Here is a 17840-nt window from a genome sequence, read left to right on the forward strand (position 1 = left end):
GAATTGCCTTCCCAGTCTTTCTGTCTGCTCACGGCACTTTTTTTAATGTCTTTCTGTGCCTGTCTGTGTGCTGTGGAGGGAGAGTTTTAAAAGGGGCTCGAGCTTTAATTAAGAGTTCTATGCCGATGGTTCATAAGTGTTGATTTCTCGCTGCATTCTATTTACCTGTAATAAGTAGTAATTTATGTAAAGTACAGGAGTCTAGTTTGTGCTTTCCATCAACCTCGGTGTAAAAGACTGGTAAGCTGATGAATTCTGGCTACTTTTTATGCACCTTTAATTTTTGTGATAATTCCTGGAATAGCTGGTCTTGATTTCCAGTGCAATACCCCAGTGGGCATAATAAAGAAGGAAAGGGAGGATATTTAAAAATATTGGACAGGATACTTAATAAGTATTTTGTCTCTGTCATCACAAAGAATGACAAACATTCCAGTGGAAGCAAATACAAGCTACAATAAGCATAATGCAAGACGAAGTACTGGAGGGACTGACATCTTTGAAGTTGGATAAATCACCAGGGCTGGATGCATTGTATCCCAGGCTGTTCAAGAAGTCCGGGAGGAAATTACATATGCTCGGAGGATAATTTTTCAATCCTCACCGGTTATAGGTCAGGTACCAGGGGTTTGGAGGGTGTGAGGGATACACCAAATAATTATAGACCAGTCAGCCTGACTTTGGTGGTTGGCAAATTATTCGATCAATTCTGAGAGACAAGATGAACTGTCTCTTTGTAAAGCATCGATTAATAAATGGTAGTCAGCATGGATTTGTTCAGGGATAGCCATGACTTACCAACTTAGTTGAATTTTTGAGGAACTAACGAGTACAATTGAGGGTAGTATAGTGGATGTTGTCTGCATGGACTTTAAGTAAGTCAGAAAAGCGAAAGTGAAAAGTATGCAGGAAAATGTGGTGAGTTGGCAGCAGACACTAAGAGTAATGGATATTTTTCTATATGGAAGGCTGTTTTTGGTAGCATTTCTCAGGGCTCAAAGTTCGCAATTTATTGTATATTAATCTGTAGGTCATAAATGTGGGAGGCATTATTGGGAACTTTACAAAAACTTGGCCTTGTAGTTGATAATGAAGAGGATGTTTGACTCCAGAATTATGTTAACGTTTTGATTGAGTGGATGGAAAAGTGACAAATTGAATTCAGTCTTGTAATGTGTTCAGTAATATATTTGGTGGGCAAACAGTGCAAGTGAATGTACGATAAATGGTCTAATGTTGAGAATGGTAAAGGAAGTGTGAGACCTGGCAGTGCATGCCCACAGGTAGATAAGCTGGTAAATAAAGCCTATGAGATGCTTTCTTTTTTTGAACAAGGTATACAATGCAAAAACAAGGATGTGATGCTGGAACTGCATAAAATATGGTTAGGCCACAGCTGAAACTTTGTGAACCATCTTATCACTACATTACAGGAAGGATATAATTGTTTTGATTACAGAGGAGATTTACAATAGTGTTGCCAGGGCTTGAAAATTACAGCTAAGAGGACAGCTTGCATAGGCTAGCGTTGTTTTCTCTAGACCAGAGGAGGCTAAGGTCTGATTTAATTGGAGTGTACAAAACAAAGGTGGGCTTGGATAGAGTGCACAGGGAAAACCTGCTTCCTCTAGTGTAGATGTTAGTTACCAGGGGCACAGATTTAAAGTGGTTGTCGGGAGGATTTGATAGGACACGAGAATGTTTCCATCCAGAAGGTGGTGGGTGTCTGGAATTCACTGCCTGATTTTGATGGCGGAGGCAGAAACCCTCAACTTGTTTGAAAGATACCTGGATACTTGCACCTGAAGCTCCGTAAGCTACAAATCTGTGAACAATGGGCTGAATAGCCTGTTCTGGTCCTATCCTCTTCTATTTTTTTTCAATAGGTTAATTTTATAAGCAAAATATTTAGAATACATGTAAATGCAATAGTTATTTTTGTTTTGTTTCTCCTACTATTCCAGTGTACGTTCACAAACTCACATTGTTAAATTAACACTAACTCGAAGCGCAGGGAGGAAGATACTGATGTATTTAAATGTATCCCATGAAGACAAACTTCAGCACTGACTGGCAGTGAGCCAACCTGGCAGAGTGAATGTAATATCAGTTGTAGTCTGTCAGGCTCAAGCATGTTGAACTGAACAGCTTCCTTCTGAGTTCAGTCGACGTATAGTTCTCTGAGGATATTCTCTCAGTTAGAGACAACCTAGTCAATTGGGTCCTCCTCATCTGTGGGAAAACCCAAATTGTGACTGAAACATGTGACAGAAACTAACATTGCAATATTCCTATGACACCCTCTGGGGACAGAATGGGCATTCTTTGTTTACGCTGCATCTGATAAGTTGGATCTGACTTGAGTGCTTGATGCTAATACAACATGACTGCCCTTCTCAACCTGATGTGCACAAGGGTTACGGATGAATCAGAACACTAGCCATGCAGATCTGCTAGAGGCCTGGGAGGGGCAGATGGAGACCTGGGAGGACCCCTTCTTCATAAAATAAGTGCTTGTCAAAAAAGAAACAAGATTCATTTCAAAATTCATATTAACAACTTGAAGATGAATTTCAATACCCCATAGTGCGGATCTTAAACTCCAAAAAAATTAAATTATTTTACACAAAACCACCATTTTAGAAGAGGAAAAGGGCTAGCAAATTGAAAGTATTTTAAAAGATATATTTGTTCTTTATTAACTGTGGGACTAATAATATATGAGACTAATTTTTCCCAATTGCTGGTGCCTGCATTTACATTTTGCTGTATTGTCTTTACACACTAAATTATTTCTGATACGTTATTCTCATGGGAAGATAGAATGTGGGTTTTAATTATACCACAGTCATCATGAGCAGGTCAGATGAACTGCAATTAAGTGATGACCTTCTTCACCATCACACTAAACACTGTTAAAAGGTTGTGCTTCTGAATACAAAACACATTGCCTGTAAAATGAACCTGTTAAAATATTGATTACCTTAGGACTAGAACGGGCCATTCAGCCCATTGTGTTGGTGTCAGATGAAAAACAAATTAACCACCCGTTCTAATCCTGCTTTCCAGCACCTGGTGCAAAGCTTTGCCTGGTGTACAGCACTTACTATTCTCAGGAACAGTAGAAAAAGAAAGAGTATTAAACCACAAAACAAACAACAACAAAAAATGATAAATCCATACTTGTGACCTTGGTTGCTGAGATTCCTAAGATCATTTGTACCAAACTCAATTCATTTAAGTATTGAATTGACAGCTTCAGGTTTGATGGCAGGAAGATGACTGAAAGATCCTTATGACATCTGCCACTGTGTCAAGTAAATGATGATGCAGATGGCAAAGTTTCCACCTGGATGAACTTTATTGGGTATTAGCTCTCAGAAAATAAGTGGCTGCTGCCTTGTTTGTTCCTGTCACATGCGGCACTGGGAATACACACCAGAGTTTAGCCTCAACTTTATGGCCTGGCAGCCAAGCATTCCCTCCCTTTTGGAGCAGGTACTATGTTGCGAGGAAAAACTTGGTGTCTGTGCTGAAAACTGTGCAAATGAATGGATGTTAGACCTGGGATACAAGTCACACAATCATATGTTTATACTCCTGGGAGACATAGATTTCCTTACAGAAACTGCATTTTACTGTAAAGATGATTTAAAGATATTGAGAGGAAGCTTGAAATCTAACGGTAACTTTCTGGATTCACCCACTGTATACTATCTCAGGTCACTGGTCATTTCCCACCTTTCAGAGCAGGAAAACCTCAGGTTTCTCCTTCACTCCTGATAACTCAGCCCTATCACCTAAGAATCAGCCTCGTGGCTATTGCCCTATTGCAATGTCCCTATATTTCTGCCAGAGGGAGGTACTATGCATATTTAAAAACTGAAAGAACTGTGGATGCTGTAAATCAGGAACAAAAACAGAAGTTGCTGGAAAAGCCCAGCAGGTCTGGCAGCGTCTGTGACGAAAATTCCGAGTTAACGTTTCGGGTCCAGTGACTCTCCCTCAGAACAGTTCTCAGTTAACTCTGATTTTTTTCTTCACAGATGCTGCCTGACCTGCTGAACTTTTCCAGTAACTTCTGCTTTTGACCATGCATGTTTACGCTATTTTGAGGAACAAACAATGGTATTAGTAAAAGTTGTGGTGTAGGCTACTTAACTATGATTTCACTAAGGGATTGATGCAGTAACCTAATGGGGATGGAAAATGTTGAAGAAAAGAATATCATTTCTTAAATCCCACATTTGCGCAGTAACTTTGGATGCACCATATGTCTTGGGTGGGATCTTGTTCAGTTTGATTGTAAAATGATTAAATTGCAGGTCCCAATGAATGCAGTGTAGCAATATGTCCACCTCGCTTATTACTGAGCTTGTGCATTGGATAAGAAGGATGAAACATTCCCTAATTCAACTATTGTTTTCTTGAAGAAAGTAAATCTAGTGACCCATCCAATTTGTAATACATGCCATGACAGTACATTAAAATTTCATTGGAAATGCTAGATTGACTGAATAGAATTAAGTTAGCAGCTGTTGTGAGTGAATTTGATATGGGGACACATCGTGACAGTTACAGAGATGTTTTAATATTGCACATCATCATATCCCAAGCCTCTTGGTTCAAACTGTATTTGGTATTCAATTTTAAAATTAGGAAGCTTTTTACATTGTGCTCCAAAGTTCATCTCTGCACTAAAGTAAAACAGATTATGGTTAGTACTGTTATCTCGGAGTGCCAGGGACCTGTGTTTGATTCCAGCCTTGGGTGACTGTCTGTGTGGAGTTTGCACATTCTCCCTGTGTCTTTCTCCAGTTTCCTCCCAGTGCAAGAATATTGTAGAATTAAAGCAGTGGGTGACAGTCTTATGGCACAGAGACCACCTCACCAATGCGGGGAATCCCTCTGTTATTGTAATTGGTCTTATGATGAAATCCTGTTTTGTATCTGTTTTGTACATTGCATAGCAGCAATATGTGAATATTGTAACATTCAGGGAACAAGCCATTTTAAAGATACAATTTATTGTGTAAATATTTTAGTTCCATTCAGTACTGTGAGGTCTATTCCGAATTTTTCAATAAGTCACGCAGAACAATTTAAGACTTACTGAACAGTCAATTGTAGTAATTCTGAAATTGGTGAACATTTTTTTGGATAATCCCGAATGTTCAAATAATTATGCTGACAACTAATTTAGGATTGTCAGCTGGGCTCATAGTGTAGTACACTTGTATGCACTGGAAGCTACATAATTTAATACACAGGGCCCTATTCTTTGTAGATAGAAAGAACATGTACACACACTCTGTGCCTGTTCCAATGCAACAAAATAGGTGTCAACCATTCACTGAATCATTGCTCAAGACAATGCCCTGATCAGTCAACCTGACTATTTGAGCATTTAAACAAAGCCCCTGGGAGTTCAGTTTCAATCATCAATAATTGGTACATTCTTCAAGGTAATGCCTCTATTATTCAGAGTCCATTTGCTAATCAATCAGTATTGTACTCTCATGTAGCATAAATGTTGACTTCTCCCTCCAATTTCTATTGCAAATTGTATTGCACTCATCCAGACAAAGAAAAATTTCAAAAAATTTGTCTTTTTGAGCAATACTCAAGTTCTGTTTTACCAAATTATCTTTTGGATCATCCAACTGACTAAAGGAAAAGCTTGTTATCCTCAAGCTGCAGTCACTGAAAGACTTAGGATCATGGAGGAAAGGCTCCCTTTCAAAAGGTGCTGCAGTTACAGGCTGTGAACAGTCAGGAATCAGGGGAAATCCTGGAAACTAGGAGGTGAAGCTCAATGTTGGAGTTATTGCTGGGGGCTCAGAAGAAGCCATGTGCTATTAGTTCAGTGTAGCTGAAAACAAGTGTGAAGGAAACCCACAAGAAGTGTTTGATTAAAAGCTTCAACAGCATGGAAAGAATTACCCCAGTATCTAAATGACATGGGTAATGGAGAAAATGTTCTGATGCATTAGACAGGTGCATGCACAGATGTGTTGTGGCTGAAGTGTTGTACTGTAAGCTGCCATTGGGCACCAAAGTGCAATACTTAAGAGCTGAACTATATTGCAAGTTAGTGCAACATATGTCATGATGCACTGGTGAGGCTGGTTCATTGCTGATGCCAACTGCCATTGATGGAGGCTGCAGGCAGCTACTGCCCATGGATCATGCCCTGAGCTGTTAGGGAATACTGGCCAATATGGATGCCCAGAGAAGAAAGCCACCGGGTTACCATTCTCACTTTCAAGTCGGGAATTGGCATTGCCTAGTTTCTCAACGATACCTGAGACAATAGTAACCTGCACATAAAGAATTGAGATTTGTTGCATCGAAATATGGCCCTTGCACTTAGTAGCGAGATTCTCATCTAGACATTTAAACATTAGGGCAAAAATCAAAATCTTTTTTCCCTCACTGTCAAGAAACTCATTTTTCCACTGTCGACATATTGTCCCAGCCTGTTCACCATTGCAAATGTTGTTGTGATGCTGGGAACATTCTGCCCGTGCTGTTGAAGCTTTCAATGTTGCACTAATTGTTGTTGCATTTGAAATGTGGCATTCTTGCATTTGTTGTGGTGAATGTAAGATGAAAAACTTTGACAGCATGTCTCCCCTTGCAGCAATGCACAGATTCTTTGATACCTAGAGTTGGACTAATACAAGGCAGATAATGAAAGGCACTCAGATTATGGTCCTGACCAATGTCATAGCTCCATGGGCAAACAGGCATGAGAAGTTGAGAGGCCAGTAAATTATGGTAGATGAGTGAATATTATGCACTGAGTTGAAAATCAAGACTTCTAGGAGTGGCAATTTCTGAATTACTTCTGGTGATGTCCTATGTACATAGTTAAGAAAGATTAGGGGTTAATGTGCAGATGGAAAGTTGGCATTGGAGTGAGTCCTTCGTACTGTTTTAGTATGTTGCAACAACTTCTGAAATGAGATTTGAGAAATCCCAATTGCAACAGGTGAAATTTAATGTGGAGTATTATAACGTGATACATTTGACGGGAAAGTGCAGAGAATCATTATACGCTTTTCGGTTTTTAAGGGAATGCAGGAATGCAGAGAACTGAGAATGTGTGAACAGAATCTTTGAATGTAGTAAGACAAGTTAAGAAACCTGATAAAAGAACTTTGAATTCTTGTTTTTATCTGTAGATATAGAGAGTACAAAAGCCAAGGAAGTTATGCTAAACCTTTAAACAATATTGTATTACAATCCCTGGAGAGACCAATAATTTTTAAAAAGATATTTAAATTTCCAGTGATTGATTCAATGAATTTCGCAACAAGGTTTCAAATTTTAAGGCTTTTACTGTAAGAAAATAAAACTAAAAGAAATGGTTTCGAACCACTGCCTAGACATGACTATCCAATTCTTCAAGTACCTTCCAATCCCAGCTGACAGAGAAGTGGACAATGAAACACCTCTGATCTAATGCCAATTAGTGGAATAGAGAGGGAGGAAGGTGAGGATATCCTCTTATCATTGTAGCTGCTGCTATATCCTGTGATGTTTTTAAAACCCCGAGTCTTTTAATGAATGATTGAGAGTAGTGAATGGGTGAGTGGGTAAGTAGAGAGGTGGGCAGATGGGTGAGGCAGGCTGATGCTTGATTTGTAAATTCACTAATCCCCTAGGATGTAGATAGTGAGAGATTCAGCAACGGTATTTACACCTCTGTGACAGAAACAAAGCAGGCAACAGAAAGACAATTCTACAATTTGTTATACTTTCAATTCAGCCAGTCATAGTTTAGGATTACAGCCTATCAATTTGCCACATTGTGCACATCATTGTAAGCAGCAGACTGTAACTTTACACACTGGCCCCTGTTGATAGAGCTAAGCTGTGATGTGGTTTTCAACCTCTGGCATTCTCCCCAAGATTCTCACTGAGATGACAAAACAGTATTGACAATATTGAATGATTTGTATGAAAACAAGGTTATAGAGATATAGAATCATACAGCACAGAAACAGGCCCTTTGGCCCACCGTATCTTTGCTAACCAACAAACACCAAGATGCACTAAATCCCATTTACCTGCCCTTAGACCATAGCCTACTATACCTTGGCATTTTAAGTGCTCATCCCGATGCTGCTTAAATGTTGTGACAATACCTGCCTCACCACCCTCTCAGGCAGCACATTCCATATTTCTACCACCCTCTGAGTGAAAAACATTTTCCTTAGATCTCCTCTAAACCACTTACTCCTGACCTTAACTTACACCCTCCAGTCTTAGACATGCCTGCAATGGGGAAGAGATTCTCACAATCTACTCTACATCTCTTATAATTTTGTATACCTCAATTAGATACCATGTCAGCCTCCTCTGCTCCAAGGAAAACAAACCCAGCTTATCCAGTCTCTCCTCATAACTGAAACCTTTCATCCCAGGTAACATCCTGGTGTATCTCCTCTGTACCCTCTCCAGTGCAAACACGTCTTTTTGATAGTGTGGTGACCAGAACTGCACACAGTATTCCATCTGTGGCGTAACCAATGTTTTATAAAGTTGTAACAGAACTTCCTTGCTCCTATATTCTATGCCTTGCCTAATGAAGGCAAACAGTATGCCTTTTTTACCAACTTGTCTACTTGTGCTGACACCTTCAAGGACCTATAGACATCAAATCTCTTTGTTCCTCCAAGCTTCCTAAGGCTTTACCATTCATTGTGTATATTCTTCCCTTATTGGATCTCCCAAACTGCATCATCTCACATTTATTAAGATTAAATTCCATCTGCCATTGCTCCGTCCAGTTAACCAGCTGATTAATATCAGATTGTAGCCTGAGACCATCGTCCTCCCAATCAACAACACCCACCAATTTTCACGTTATCTGCAAACTTACAAATTATACCTTCTACATTTACATCCAGGTTGTTAATGTATATAACAAACAGCAAGGTGTTCTGAAGTGGGCAAGTTTATGTTTCTTATGCTTCTTGTTGTTGAGCTGTGATAGTATGTGTGAGGTTTGAGAATCCCATTTGATTAAAAAAAATCGCAAGGTGGACTCACCAAGATGATCCCAGAGAAAAAAACTGATGAGTAATGTAATGAAAGATATGAAATGGTATTCATTAGAGCAGAATATTAACAGGGGATCTGTAGAAGTGTCCAATGTTTTGAAAAGGTTTGTGAAGGTTTACAGCACAAAATCATTTCCACTAGTCAGTAAACCAGTATAAACTACATCTGAATTTAGGATTAGTATGAGAGGAATGGGATTGTGGAGTTGGAGAAAATTTTCATGTAAGGACTTATTAGAATATGAATTGCATTACCACAAGTTGCTTTTGAAGTTAAGATTATTGGAACATTTAAATGAAAATTAAATAATGTCTAAAGGATATTGGGAAAGAGCAGGGAAATCAGATTAGAATGGAGCCAGTACTGTTACAGACATAATGGACAAATTTGGCTTGGCAACAATCCAGGATTGTCTTTAAGCCTCCAGGAATTAAAGATTCATCTCCTGGAGACAATGCTAACAGTCCTGGAGAAAAATCATAGGATATGAAAAATGTTTTCTGAATCTTATGGTTTCTATATTGTTGGAACCAGATGCAGGACTGAAGCAATGGATTGGGGGGTCTTTGGATATTTGGAAATGCTGATCTTTTAGAAAATGTTCCTGCAAGTTTCAATTTCTGATGGGCAATTCCCCTGCCTACTGCACGCGCAAACACGCGCACACACAGCTCCCCATGGGTGTCCCCAACTCTGAATTAGAGACCGAGATTTCTGACAGTTCTGTAGTATTTACTCAGGTAGAAACCCAAGATTATTAGACAGACTAAAACCTAAGTTAATATCTAAGTAACTACACAACTGACCCCCAATCTCTGACTGCCACTGCTACCTTGACCAAGTGACTGTTTCTGACTCAAACCCCATCTCCCCTGACTCGGCATCTACCATCTGATCATTCAATTGTTCAACTACCCCCAATGTGACCCTTTGCTTCAACACCATTTTCCTACTCTATTCCAAATCCCTTAATGCTTTTAGATGTAAATAATAATCTCAAGCTTGAACATAGTCAATGATTGAGTCTCCACCACACACCACTCCCCCACCGCCCGCCCACTCTGAGTTGAGAATTCCAAAGATTCACCACCCTCTGGGTGAAGAAATTCCTCCTCATCTCTAAATGGCCTTCCTCATTCTAAGACTGTGTTCCCTAGCTCCAGACCACCACCTCTCCCAGCCAGGGAACACATCCTTCCTGCACGTACCTTGTCAATCCCTGTAAATATTGCATACGTATGAATGGGCTCGCTTCTTATTCTTCTAAACTCCAGAGATCTTTCCTCATAGGACAATCCTTACATCCCATGAATTAGTTTGGTGAACCTTTCTTGCACACCCTCTATAGCAAGTACAACTTTCTGTAGGTAAAGAGACCTAGACTATACAGAATACTCCAGGTGTTGTCTCAGCGAGGCTCTATACAATTGCAGTATGACATCTTTACTCCTATACTCAAATTCTCATGTCATCACGCCAACATACCACTTTTTTTCTCTCATTGCTTGCAGTATCTGCAAGTTCATTTTCAGTGACTTATGAACAATGATATGGATTGAGTAATTCATTCTTTTTAAGGGCGCAGAAAAGATTTACCAGGATGTTACCAGTCTGGAGGCTTTCAGTTATAAGGAGAGGCTAGATAGGCTGGACTTTTTTCCCTGGAGGGTAGAAGGTTGAGGTGTGATCTTATTGAGGTTTATAAAATCATGAGATGCATAAATAAGTGAATAGCAAAGGCCTTTTCCCTAGGGTAGGGAAATTCAAAACGAGAGGGCATATTTTTAAGGTGAGAAGGGAAACATTTAAAAGGAACCTGAGGGTCAACTTTTTCACACAGAGACTGGTCCAAATTTAGAGTGAACTACCAGAGGAAGTGGGAGATGCAGGTATAGTTACAACATTTAAAAGACATTTGGACAGGTATATGAACGGGAAAGGTTTAGCAGGATATGGGCCAAATGCAGGCAAATGGGGCAAGTTTAATTTGAGAAACCTAGTCACCTGGACGAGTTGGACCGAAGGGTCTGTTTCTGTGCTGTATGAGTCTATGACTCTAATTTCTCAGTAGTTTTAATGTGATTGAGCAAGTGCAGAGTTAAATTGTATTTAGCTTAGTTACGGTTAGTTGTAAGCATTTTTTGTAAGTGAGAGTAGCCATATGGCTCAGGTCAAAAGTAACATCATGGGCTTATGCTCTTAAGGCTGTTCTTATGGCACAAGCTAATGCAAATGCTGGCAAGTAAATATGAAACTGCTCTGAGGTCAAAAGCATTTACTCAAAAACACAGCAATGCTTTGGATGGGTTTTGTTTTATAAATTAAAATCTAACAGGGCTACATATGGTCATTTTGAATTTTACATATTTTGCTGGATCTTATAATGGTAATTTGTCACCTTTATTTTGACATGTCCATCAAAGCAATTCATGATTTTGAACACCTCGATCAAACTTCTCTGCTCTCGGAAGAACAATCTTCAGCTTCTCCATCCTGTCTATTTAATTGGAGACACTTATTCCCGGTGCCGAATCCAATAAATCTATTCTATACTCTTGTACTATTGCACAGATTCCAGAACAAACAGGCTATGTACCTTTAAGACCATTAGATGAGATCACAGCAATATAATGTCCTAGTATTGAGTCCTTATTTCACCTTCCTTGTGTGGTGTATTGGAGTCAGCTATGAGTGTTATTACAGTCATGTAAAATAGCCATAATATCAGTAAGCAAAGAATCTAGATCAGGTGTAAGTTTCAGAACTTATAACAGTACAAGTAGTTAGTATTTTACCTAGCTTCAGGACATTAGTCTGAACAAGAACTCTGTCTTTGTGGTAAATGTCACACAGAGTCATAGAGTCATACAGCATGGAAACAGACCCTACTGTCCAACTTGTCCACACCAACTAGACATCTAAATCTGACCTAGTCCAATTTGCCAGCATTTGACTCCTAACTCTCTAAATCCTTCTTATTCATGTGCCCATCCAGATGCCTTTTAAATGTTGTAATTGTACCAGCCTCCACCACTTCCTCTGGCAGCTCGTTCCACCCTCTATGCGAAAAAGTTACCCCCCAGCTCCTTTTTAAATCTTTCACCTCTGACCATAGACCTATGCCCTCTAGTTTTCGACTCCCCCAGTCTGGGGAAAAGACTTTGGCTATTCACCCTAACCATGCCTTACATGATTTTATAAGCCTCTATAAGATCACACCTCAGCCACTGACGCTCCAGGGAAAAAAGACTCAGCCTTTCTGTACAATTCAAACCTTGATCTGGGCATTTGATTTGATTTGATTTATTATTGTCACATGTACAGTAAAAAGTATTGTTTTGCATGCTAACCGGTCATATCATATTTTACTTAAGTACATCAGGGTGTTAGAACAGAGTGCAGAATATAGTGTGACAGCTACAGAGAAGGTGCACAGAAGGATCAACTCTAATATGAGAGGTCTATTGCATAAATCTGATAACATAGGATAGCACTCAGATCATATCATACAGTCAATAGTGTATGACCCAGGAAACCATGTCCCATACCCTATGCAAGTCCTTTATAGCCTTTCTACAATGTGAAGGGCAAAGGCCTAAGCAATTGTTATGGCTGTGAGGATGGATAGATTCTTTTATAAGATATGTTTTGATACTATTTAATTAAGGGTAGTTTGGAGTTGTGAAGAGAGATGTGTGGTCTGTTTAAAATTCCATGTGAAAACATACCTGGATGGCATGGTTACCATGGGAATGGAGGGGGCCAGGGAGGGACATTCCAAGTGCAAGGTGCAAAATGTTCATCTCTAAAACAAAGACAAGAGTAGCTGTGGTAACTGCAGACAGATATCCTGGCTTAGAATTATTTTGTTAATGAGCGGAGAAGGGTGGGGATGGGGGGTTCTCTCAAAGGGAAAGTATGCTGCAGCAGGGAAGGTGTGCTGTGATTCTCTGTACAACCATGCAGAATATGGGAAGCAAGGTTTTGATCAGGGTTTGTCTATTTGGATAAATTAGAGTCAGACCTCAAGGTGCCCCTTCAAACAATATTTATTTATATCGAATATAGTTGGATCTTGCAGTAAACAATCTTTCATCCTAAGCCCCTCTATTCATCCTTCTAACAGAGATGCTGTCGATGACTAATGAGGTCACAGCTACATTGCAGCATACTCGGGAGGTATTTCTCTGAAGGGAACACAATCTCTGGATGAAGAGATACATCCCATGACAATCTAAAGGCAGCAGAAGATTTGTTCTTCACTTGCCAGGGAGAAAGGAAGCACAAGGAATAGGCCTAACAGCAGCTAGGTGGTTTGGGACTTCTGCAGAAACTGAGGGAAATATCTTTCAACAATCATAGAATCCCTACAGTGTGGAAACAGGCCATTTGGCCCAACAAGTCCACATTGCCCCTCCGAACAGCATCCCACCCATTATCCTATCCCTGATTTCCCATGTCTAACCCACCTAACCTAAACATCCCTGGGCACTATGGGCAATCCTACACTGCACATCTTTGGACTGTGGGAGGAAACTGGAGCACCCAGAGGAAACCCATGCAGACACCGGGAGAATGTGCAAACTCCACACAGATAGTCGCCTGAGGCTGGAATCGAACCCGGGACCCTGGCGCAGCAGTGCTAACCACTGAGCCACCGTACTGCCTGTTACAGTAAAAGGGGGAGTAATGAACCCTTGGAATTTGGGAATGGTTGTGGACTGTGTACCTTTAAGATTTTAAACTTCCCGGCAGCAGTCTGGAAAGTGTATACAGAAAGATGACTCTTCATCAGAGCTTGCTTTCTTCCTACAGATGTTGTCTGAGCTGCTAAGTTTCACTAGTAATTTCTGTTTTTGTTTCAGATCTCCAGCATGCACAGTTCTTTGTTTTATTTTAGTTTCTACTGAGCAATGTCTATTTGATAATGGTTTAGGTATTCCAGTCTCTGGAATAATGGAGACCAAACATATGATGGGTGATGTATGCCAGGACCTAGTGGAGGGCTGTTTCCTGGCTGTGTGGGACTCTCTGCAAACGCCTGTGATCTTGAACGCCGGGCAGAGACTTAGGCCATATTACACATGACTTCCCTGAATATCTACCAGGAAATTTTATACAGTTTAACACCTGGTTTAGTAGCTGGCTAATTCCACAACCATCATTCCCACATCACCCATTCCAACTGGATGTGACTATTTGTCTGACCATTCACACTGACTTGACATGAATATCTAGACCTGAAATAAAACAAAAATTGCTGGAAAACCTCAACAAGTCTGGCAGCATCTGTGGAGAGAATGCATAACTAACATAAGTGGGTGAAGGGAGGAGAGTGTCAAGTGTGTGGGTATTAGGATGTCAAGTGTGTTAGGGGCAGGTGGGTGGTATTGGTAGGATGCCAGGTGAATGATGCAGTTGAGGTGCCAGGTGGATGGGGATAGGGTTACTGGTTGGCAGAAGGGAAGGTAGCTGGTTGAAAACTTAGGTTAGATTTGGGGTTCCAGTCTAAAGTAGGTTGTGGGATTGGGAGATATGGAGTCAGGTCAGGTTGGGACAGTGGTGAGGAGTTGGGGTGGACAAGGAGTGATTTATGGGTGGCTGTGTCTGTGAGGATTGGTGGGAGTGGGAGTGACAGGTCTTTGGGTATCCGGTGAGGACAGAGGTGAGAGTGGGAGTGTCTGGTGGAACTGTAGGGGTGGGACGCATAGGGTTTTAATCTTTCCAACCTTTCCCAGCTAACTATAAGTAAGTCCAAACTATCTGAAGTCTCCAACATTTCAGAGTTGGGACATTTTTTGGAGGGTTCCTGAAGCTGGAACCAATGGAAGTTTGAACTTCCCAGACAATTCCCATGGAGTTAGCTGCCTTGGGATTTCCACATGGTCCCAATGTGCAACTCCAGTCTACATGTCAGCAACTTTTGCCTTCCTTTCAGAAGATCTGGGCTAATATTAAATACACCATTCAAACATCAACATCAATTATGTTCAATCAGGATTGGCACATTGAGCTCCCTTTTGTTGGATGTAAACCAATAAAGCAGGGTCATTTTCTTCAGCTGGTTCCTGAAACTTGCAGAAATAGACATTGGAATTGACATGACCTCTGAGTATTCCAGGAAAGAGTATTAACTCAATGTAATGCACAAACGAAGATGCACCTCTAAGTGTTACAAGAACCAAAATTAAATTTCTATCTATTACTGGATCTAATATTATCCCTCTGCGTATTGCAGGAGCAGCTACAGAATTTCACCCATACAAAAGATATTTGTCAGTGGACACTCAATCAATATAAAAGCCTGTTCTGCCATGGCTGGAGAGAATTAGAGACAGACTAGTGTTGAGACAGAGATAGAGAGAACAACCTTACTGTGCTCTTCAGTGCTGGAATAACCCACAAATAGGTTAAAAGTAGCATCCCATTAGCAGTGAGCCTCTGGAAGACATCCTGTATGATTCCACTGAGTGTGTAATTTTGAGATTGTGAAATTACAGGATACATGAAGCAGAACAATCTTGATATAGGCAATATGCTGTGGCGATGGGGTTACTCCTGACAACTGAAAATTATAAAATATAAACCTGTTGCCCTGAGCCTTATTCTTGTTTTTGAAATTGAAATTTGGTCATCTCAATTCTGCACCCTATTTGCATCCATGACTTAAATAGAACCTGCTCATAATGAGGGTGTTCAATCCTTGTCTATCACCACTGAAGTACTGTCAGAGCTAAATTATGGTCCAACAGTCACTCCAGATCTGTCCTTGTCTTGTTTAGAATCAGCAAAGCAAAACAACCCTGCATGAGAGATCACCAGCCTTGGTAATTTGCCAAGTTTTATTTTAATTGTAGATTAGTGCTTGTGACTTCATAAGGTACGTCAGCCTCGGCAGAGTTGTCCACTGCATCTCGTTATCAGTCAGGTCTATTTCAGAATCATTTCATTGATTTAGTCTTGGAACACTTTGGTCCTGTACACAAGCAAATATAATTACTCAAAATCTTCAGGGGAAATGTTGAGAGAAAAATTTCATCATGGTTGGGGATGAGTAGGGTAGGCTTGTAAGGGTTTGTAAAGGATGCTGAAAGTTTTGCCTGAACAGATTCATCATTTTCATGATTCTACAACAATGGCAATAATTTGTACTTGTATAGAGCTTTTAACATACTGAATTATCCTAAGGCATTTCATAAGGGTGATGTCAAACAACATTTTGCCACTAAACCATACGGAGAGACATAGCTCTGATGTTCAAAGGTTTGACCATAGATGTAGGTTTTAATGAGCACCTTAAAGGAGTTAAGAACTGTAGAGAGGTTTTGGGAGGGAATTCCAAACCTGAAGGAATGGAGTGTCTAATTTTCTCAAAAAGTTGTTGTGTTGGAGGAGATTGCAGAAATTGGGAGGAATAGGTAAGTTCACAAAAAGGAGTAAATGAATTTTAAAATTGAGGTAACAAAACAAAACTTGCTGGCTAAACTCATCAGGTCTGGCAGCATCTGTAGGGAGAAAGCAGAATTAATGTTGCAAGTCTGGTGACTCTTCATCATCAGCTGAGGAGTTACCTGACTCCATGTTAACTCTGTTTTCACTCCACACATGCTGCCAGACCTGCTGAGTTTTGTTAGGAATTTCTATCTTTATTTCAGATCTCCAGCATCTGCAGTTCTTTGTTTTATCTTAAAACTGAGGTGTTGTTTAATTAGGAGCCACTGCAGGTCAGCAAGCACAAATGTGCACTAGATTGATGTGAGGTGGACGCAGACAACAGACTTTTGGATAAGAGATAGTAGGAACTGCAGATGCTGGAGAATCCGAGACAACAAGGTGCAGGGCTGGATGAACACAGCAGGCCAAGCAGCATCATAGGAGCAGAGAGGCTGACGTTTTGGGCCTAGACCCTTCCTTCGCCTCCGCCGCATCTGCTCCCAGGATGAGGCATTCCACTCCCGTACATCTCAGTTGTCCTCGTTTTTCAAGGACCGTAACTTCCCCTCCTCGGTGGTCGAGAATGCCCTCAACCGTGTCTCCCACATCTCCCGCACCTCATCCCTCACACCCCGGCCACGCAATAAAAACCAAAAAAGAATCCCCCTCGTCCTCACGTACCACCCCACCAACCTCCGGATCCAACGCATCATCCTCCGACACTTCCGCCATCTGCAATCCGACCCCACCACCAAAGACATCTTTCCCTCCCCACCTTTATCTGCTTTCCGGAGGGACAACTCTCTCCGTGACTCCCTTGTCCGCTCCACACTCCCCTCCAGCTCCACCACACCCGGCACTTTTCCCTGCAACCGCAGGAAGTGCTACACCTGCCCCCATACCTCCTCCCTCACCCCCATCCCAGGCCCCAAGAAGACTTTCCACATCAAGCAGATGTTAAAAAAAAGTCTGATGAAGGGTCTAGGCCCGAAACGTCAGCCTCTCTGCTCCTATGATGCTGCTTGGCCTGCTGTGTTCATCCAGACTTTTGGATAATATCACATTTATGGAGAGTAAAATGTGGAAGTTTGACTGGGGATGCACTAGAATAGTTGTATCTGGAGTGAATAAAAATTTTGAGGAAGGTTTCAGCAGAAGAAGAGGCAGTAATAGAATCAGGCAATGTTGTAGAAGTGGAAATGGGTACCTTAATGGCAGTGCTGATTAAGTGTTTGGAAGTTCATCTCAGAATCAAGTATCACACTAAAGTTGTGAACAGTTCAGTTCAGCCTCAAACAGTAGAAGGACAGAATCAATTGCTAGGGAACAGAGTT

General features: G+C 40.8%; 1 protein-coding gene across 2 annotated transcripts in view; it reads left to right on the forward strand.

Annotated features, from left to right (window-relative positions):
• Window positions 1-17840, forward strand: part of mcat (malonyl CoA:ACP acyltransferase (mitochondrial)) — a 91562-nt gene that overhangs the window by 18009 nt on the left and 55713 nt on the right. The window lies entirely within an intron of this gene.

The sequence above is a fragment of the Rhincodon typus genome, chromosome 18 (genome assembly GCF_021869965.1).
Source record: "Rhincodon typus isolate 14 chromosome 18, sRhiTyp1.1, whole genome shotgun sequence".
NCBI lineage: Eukaryota > Metazoa > Chordata > Chondrichthyes > Orectolobiformes > Rhincodontidae > Rhincodon > Rhincodon typus.